Source organism: Oreochromis niloticus, unplaced genomic scaffold (assembly GCF_001858045.2).
Source record: "Oreochromis niloticus isolate F11D_XX unplaced genomic scaffold, O_niloticus_UMD_NMBU tig00007253_pilon, whole genome shotgun sequence".
In the NCBI taxonomy this organism is placed as follows: Eukaryota; Metazoa; Chordata; class Actinopteri; order Cichliformes; family Cichlidae; genus Oreochromis; species Oreochromis niloticus.
Window position 1 is genome coordinate 20,484 of NW_020328444.1, and position 7,546 is coordinate 28,029.

Below are 7,546 nucleotides of genomic sequence, written 5' to 3' on the forward strand. Positions count from 1 at the left end.
AGATTATTTCTCTAAGCATAAGATGTGCTGCAGGTCCTTGAGGAGAACAGTTTGGAGTTTATTTGAGCAATTAGGTTTCAATGTGCAATACGAGAAAAGGTTCCGCTGCAGCTTACATTGTTCGAGCTCAGTCCGTGTCTTTTTTTCTGCCGCAGTGTTTGTCATAACCCTCCGCCAGTGTACACTTCTTCATGTCGTCCTTGTGACGGAGGAACTTTGAGTGTAAGTAGCATGTTTACATAAAGAAACAGTGTGGAACATTGCCAGTATAATTGTCAGTCTCAGGCTGTTGTGAGCTGAAGTTTTGTAGATATTAGCCGTGGCTGTGAGGCAGGTTTGTTGTGTGTGAGGTTCAAACAATCCCCTGAACAGTAGTTTACTCACTCAAACCACCAGGTGGGACCAACAATAGATATGACACACACACACATGCAGAGGTCTGCTGAACTCTTGTGTAATGACCAGCACCAGCAGGAACAGAGCGAATCACCTCCACAATGTGTGCATTTGTGACCTCGGTGTGGCCCAGGAGCCAAAAACAGAACTGTCTACAATGTCCGGACAATGTTCCATGTTTCCACAAACTTCTGTACTAACTGTCGGCCTTTGGCCTTCGCTGTTCTGTAGCTAGATGTAATGCCCCCACCCCCAGCTCTTTTCAGCCTCCCCTCCTTACCTGATCCTTCCCAGTGTGCATCCATGTTTGCTTCCCCTCCTGTGTTCCCCTGCACATGCATGATGAAGCCCGGTGTACGTACGTTATAGCAGCATGGTCTACTGTGATGGATGCCTGTAGGTTATTCTGTCGGATCGATTCCCCACAGTAGGATTTCAAAACATCTGAGTCTTCTTGTGAAATAAAGTGAGCAAGTGTGACACGCACAACCACAGCTCGGTTCAGACAGACTGAGCAGAAACACAAACAAGCGCCATTCCTGGAGTCAGTCTCCTCCTCACCTGTTTCTGTAGAAGCTGTGAAAAGAGATCCTGCTGTGCTGGGTCCAGGCTACATCCCAGGTCATCTTTTTGTTTTTTGGTGTATGATATTTCAGTGTCTGTGTTTGTGTTCAGCCTCCTCTCCTCCCCTCCCAGGTCTTGCTCTCTTCAGTGTGTCTCTTTGTGAAGTCGTTTCCTGTGATGATGAAAATTTCTCTCTGCCTGAATCTTTGTAGGGAAATATTGACTGAAATTACTACAATGTCATGTGATAGACATATACATTTATTCGATACTGTAATAAATTAACTGAAGATGATATTTAAGGTTTTCTTTATGAAATGCAAGAAAAAAAATCTTAGAAAAAAACTCGGTTTTGAATCATGGCATGAGTGTAACGTGTTCCTGAAAGAAAACGAAGGTCTTTAATCAAGTGAAGTTGACCTTATTTAAATATAGTTTATTTATTTTCAAGGTTCAACGTGTCTGAGTCATTATTTATAACTGAACAATATAACAATCAAAGTCAGTGATTCATCGAGTCATCCAGCTATCAAACACCTGTAATCTGAAACTTAGAGGACATTTTTCATGTCTCGACTCATAAATACAGTGAAACTTTTTGCAGATTAATAAGTAGTGATGGTCGCCTCACAGTAAGAGGGTCCTGGATTTGAATCAGTGAGCTGGGCCTCTCCCATGTGTACGCACATGAGTACCCCATATGCACGTTAGGTTAACTGGTGACGCTAAATTAGCTGAATGAATGGTTGCCTGTGTCTCTGTATCGACAGACTGATCACCTGTTTCAGGTAAAAAAAGGTAAAAAATGTATAATGGTGGTGGCACACCATTGTTTATTAATTATTAGCTCTAAAGACAAAGGTATTTGTGTGTGTGTGGGGGGGGGACTCAAAAGTACCATATGCACTTTCATGGCCATGTGAGGCCTGTTCCCTCATTATCACAATAAAAGCAGATAAACAATCTGGGATTGATTCCGAGGGCTGAATTTCCATTTCATAGCTTTTCACTGACAAACTTAATATAAAGTTGAAAGAAATGTTGATGAAAGTGAAGGAGGCCATCAGGTTTCGTCTCCTGTCCAAGCGCCTTCTTTAGTTTGAGAACAACTGTGGAGACACACAGACCAATATCTCCTCTTTGACTCCCATCACCCACTGAAACACAAACATGGGGTGATCAGGATCCAACACCACTGAGCAGAGAACGTTCCATGTACCTGAGGATTTATACGGGTAATCTACGCTGTAGCTACGTTATAGCCACAAAACTCTCTGAAACCCTACGCCAGGGGTCTGCAACCTTTTACACCCAAAGAGCCACTTGGACCCGGTTTCCACGCAAAAGAAAACACTGGGAGCCGCAAATACTTTTTGACATCTAAAATGAAGATAACACTGTATATATATTGTTTTTTGTACCTTTGTGTGAACAACTAAGGTGTGCTGCTTATGAAATCCATGAAGTGCTACAGAGAAAATTACATTTTATTTATGTAATCAACACATTTTGAACTCTTAAAGAAATATAACAAAAGCAAAGACACCCAGCTGAACTAAAATGATCCATGTAGCAAACAAAAACTGTTGTGAGCCGCCTCCCTTATATCTCCTTTGGGCTTTTGGAGCCTTGACCTGACTTTTAAAAAATAATTGGTAAAAAAAGCTCTATGCTGCTGAAAAATTGAAAATAGATATTTGCAAAATTCTGCCTAAATATGTATTTTACCTGGTTAATTCGTGCGGCGGGGGCGTGGTCTGCAGCGCCGCTGCAGGGAAGGCGGACGCACCTGAGCGGCACCCGCAATCACGCCTCGCCGCCTTAAAGTCTGCGCTATCTGTGCTGTTGTGTTGGTGGTGTGTGTCGGGCTGTGAGCTGCGAAGCTACAGCCGGCCGTATGCGTACAGCAACCGCGTGTGAAAAGCGCGTTCATGCAAACATCGTCGGGTCTGCCGTGGTATGTTTACAATGGGACTTCTGCTCCTGAACCTCTGCGCACAGCGTCTGCTAATCGGTGCTGTGCGAAGTCAGTTTACGCAGGACTGTAAGCTGTCATCTGTCGTCTGTGAGGCGTGAGCAGTGTTTGTCTTTAACATAGTTCACGGTGCAGCTGCTGACATAATGTGGATCCGAAGATCCATAATTGGCCTACCCGGGGTTGAAAGTCTCGATAAATGCACGGTGTTTCGGCGGGAATACCGGCTTCCGCGAGTGTGACGCTTATATTGAGCGAGGAAAAAATAATAGAATATAATTTTATATTTATATTTCAATATCACAATAATCTTCCAATTTAGAACTACAAGTTTAAAAGAACTAACATAAATAAAATACACTTCAGCGAAATACTTCTAATTTATTTTCCCAAACCACGCGGAGCCGCACTATAAGGACTAAAGAGCCGCATGCGGCTCCGGAGCCGCGGGTTGCCGACCCCTGGTCTGGCCTAATGTCTGTATAGCTATAAGTCAGCACAGGATTAGGATAGAAGGAGGCTGCTGAATGAGTGAGCTTTCACCCAGCCAGCAGACTGGTGTTGATGTTACACCAGCCCATCCCATAATTTGTAACAAGAACAAATAGCATTGTTAGCTACTGACACCTGATTGTTTGCATCGTCTGCTGTTTATTAAAGATTCTTCAGGAAGACAGTTTTGGTATCTCAGATTTGTATGCACTACTTTTCATTTGATGTCTAGACTAGAATTTAGCCAAGTTACAGTCTGTTGGTACAATACACAGAAAATCACTCCTCCCAATTAAGATGCTAAATGGTTACCAACCTGGTCGGTAACAGTAAGATTTAATAAAGATAAATAGGAGGGGAAGTTCCCTCCCTGGGCTCCCGCTTACAGGGATGTTTAACACAGCTATAGCTAAACAGCAGTTCAGAGTTCAGCACCATCATCTGTAATACAGCTTCCTGTCTGTGTTCACTGGCAAGTTAACTATCTCCACATTAAGCCAGAGCTCAAGTAAAAAATGTACAACAAGGTGCATCATATTCTAGGTGGATTATTGGACCCCAACTTTTACAGTTTCAGACTAGTTTTTGGCCTGAATGATGTCCAATCAACTTTTAATGCTCAAAGCAGTGAGCTCAAAATCACTCAGGCAACATGAAGTCTGCCCTCTTTGTTTTGTTTTAATAATGAGGTGTCAGAGTTTTCCCAGTTTTTCAATTGTTGTGGGTAAAATGGCGATTTCACCAAGGCGGGACCTTATACCAGGGTCACAGACTTTATATAAAAGATATACTGTGACTTCACCAATTGATTAGCGTTGTGGCATCATCAGCCAAGGGAGGGGTGGATCTGAATTAGAATCTAAGGGACACTGCCTCTTCCTACGTGGGTGACTTGTAAATCCCATGATGAAGCATACCCTGCTTTATCCTCTATCCTCAAAAGCTACAAAATGACCTTCATGTTTTTTTTTTATGTCATCTAAAATTACCAATTAAGAGCATAAATGCATCAGCAAGGTGATGGAGCTCATGTACAAGTCTCATTTCTGCAACCTCAAGAGTTCCCACCTTTCTGGTGATTTAAAAGAATTTCATTCAGAATGGCTTTATTTTCCAGACCTGGTAGCTACATCTGTTTTTATACACAGTATGTACTCAGTGTGCATTTGTTACATTGTATCTTCGCCCCAAAAGTTAGTCAGATAAATAAGAAAAGATTCATTCCTCTTCTTGCACACAAACAGCACATAAACAGCTGATTCATCACAGAGACGTTGCCCTTAGCCAGAGAGAGCAGAGTAGCAGCAGAGCTGTGGGAACACCCTACCCCGGGTCGCTGAGGTGTTTAATCATCATTATTGTCTAGTCCTACACCCACCTCTCCTGGTCCCTGTAGCCCAGTGTGTTTCCTCTTATTGTATTCAGACAGCATCTACAGCATGTCATATGCGCAAAAACATGCTAGCTTGTAATGTTGTTGTTTTATTGTGTCACTTCCAAAGGCATTGATCTGTAAATGTTTTATAGAAAAACACATTGAGGAAAATAGTCATCTGTTCTTATGGAAACACCAATCTGTCAGTCTGTCATTGAGTTCTGTGTGACAGTGTGATTTAACTGAAATGTAAAACCGTAATAACATTCCAGCTAATTATGCTAAAGGAGAAAAGATGCTTGAATTAGACGTAATTCAATCCCTAAAAACAAAGCACCAAATGTTGCTGTAAACTGCTCCTCCAATCAGTAAAACATATTAGCATGCTTCTAGTCTGTAGTGTAATAAAATAATAAATCTAATATTTTAAATAGCCGCCTTTTTCAGGCATGAAGGGTCAGGTCGGTGGAGGTCAGATTTGTAAGTGAAGGCCACCATCTAGTGGAAGCAACAGATCTCTGCAGACAGTCAGTTAACTGTATTCCTTGAAGCATATTTCCATGTGTAGCTGTGATATTTTTATTATAAAAATGTTTCCTATATCATTAATTACAACTTTCATAGCTTTTTACAGGAATTAGCCCCTGTTATGGAGTGGATAATGAAAAATGTTGTGTTTTTGCCATGATGGGTTTTGATTTCATTGTGTTTTGTTATGTTAAATAAAAGATTTTTTTTCCCACAAAACAAGGACAATCGGGTTTGTATGAAGTAAGAGATGATTTAGAAATATGTAATAGGTAAAGGACCCAGTAAAAGTATGATAAAGATTTTAAAAGTATTCCTGTGCAAAAGTCAAAGACCGCTCTGTCCTTTAAGGTGCTATAATAGTTTGGTCACTTCAGGGTTAGAGAGCTACGACTACAACAGAACATTTATGGGATTAATATCCTGCCACGCATGAAACTGGCAGGACATAAATCCACACATCACCTACAGAATCAAAAAGTCCTTCTCGTGACGGTTCAAACCCAGGTCACTACTGTGTCCAAACCCCTGAGTACTCTGAGTAGTATGACCTCCGTGCTGTTGTAACTTGTAAAAAATATCACTGTGTGTTGGCTCCTCCAGGTGATGGCGATGATGACGAGGAGGAAGGTCGTGAGGAGCGCCTTCCATCTTGTTACGACTACGTCATGCATTTCCTCACCGTCTTCTGGAAGGTTCTGTTTGCCTGCGTCCCGCCAACAGAGTACTGGAACGGCTGGGCCTGCTTCTTCGTGTCCATCAGCGCCATCGGGCTCCTCACCGCCATCATCGGGGATTTGGCATCACATTTCGGCTGCACCGTGGGGCTGCGGGACACTGTGACCGCCGTGGTGTTTGTGGCGCTGGGAACTTCCATTCCAGGTGAGTAAATGTCCCGTTTCACTGTGTGAGAGCAAGAAAAGGCAGAAAGGAGCGTGGATGATTTGATTGTTTTGAGTATTGGATGGATTATGGGAGAATACCCAGATTTATGAGTGCATGTAGTGTCACTTTGTAACTTTGTAGTTGTTTTGTGTCCTTCAGTCATTTTGCATCATTTTGCATCTGTTTATAATCATCTATTTGTATCTTTTGTGTGATTTGTAGGTGGTTTGTTGCTCTTTCTGGCCATTTTATGTCTCTTTGTCATTTTGCATCTTTTTAATTGTTTTTAGTCACTTTTTGTCATTTTTGTGTCTCTGAATCATTTCAATCATTTTCAGTCATCTTACTGGACACAAGCTTTGCGCCTCTTTAAAGTAATTTTGGATCTCTCTGTAGTTGCTTTGACTTTCTGTCAATCATTTTGTACCTTTGCAGTTGTTTTTTGTATCTTTTTGGTCATTGTTTGTCTCTTTGGAATCATCTAATTGCTTTCTATTTAAAAAATTTCTGGGGTGTGAAGGTGTGTGACTCACATTTTCCACCTTTTCCTTCTCCAGACACCTTTGCTAGCAAGTGGCTGCCATACAAGACCAGCATGCCGACGCATCGGTTGGAAATGTCACTGGCAGCAACGCAGTCAACGTGTTCCTGGGGATCGGAGTGGCATGGTCAGTGGCCGCCGTGTACTGGAGAATTAAAGGAAAGGAGTTCCGGGTGGATCCTGGATCACTGGCGTTCTCCGTCACGCTCTTCACCATCTTCACGTTCATCTGCATGTCCGTGCTATTGTTCAGACGCCGGCCTCCATCGGCGGAGAGCTTGGCGGCCCGAAAGTGTCCCGCCTCCTGACCACCTCCTGTTCCTGGGTCTGTGGTTCCTCTACATCCTCTTCTCCAGCCTAGAGGCCTACTGTCACATCAACGGCTTTTAAAGAGGAGATGAAGAATGTTCCAGAAGAATTTTGCACAGCAGCACACACAAAATCGTTGACTCTCAGTCCATTTAGTCCACGGTTAACACAAAACAAGTGTAAGATTCATCTGGTTAATAGGGCTTCAGATCATGTTCACAAACACTACATTTAAGCATGTGTAACAGCGCATTTTAAACACATTCATTGTTACTTGGAAGATGAGGGTTAAGAGAAGTATTTTGGAGGGTGAGAGCGTGAAAACGAAAGGTTACTGCGGATAGTTAACGGGGAGCAGACGGAGAGTGACAGAGAATGACTGTGACGGGAGATTCAGAGGTGAAAAGAAGGTCAGGTCAGTCAGAGGAGTGCTGCTTTATTCACTTTAAAGCCAGGTGTGTTTATTTTGGGTTGAGGAGCT

General features: G+C 42.5%; 1 pseudogene; it reads left to right on the plus strand.

Moving 5' to 3' along the window:
• The first annotated feature begins 5,251 nt into the window (after positions 1-5,251).
• Positions 5,252-7,064, plus strand: LOC112845406 (sodium/calcium exchanger 3-like; annotated as a pseudogene).
• The last annotated feature ends 482 nt before the right edge of the window (positions 7,065-7,546 follow it).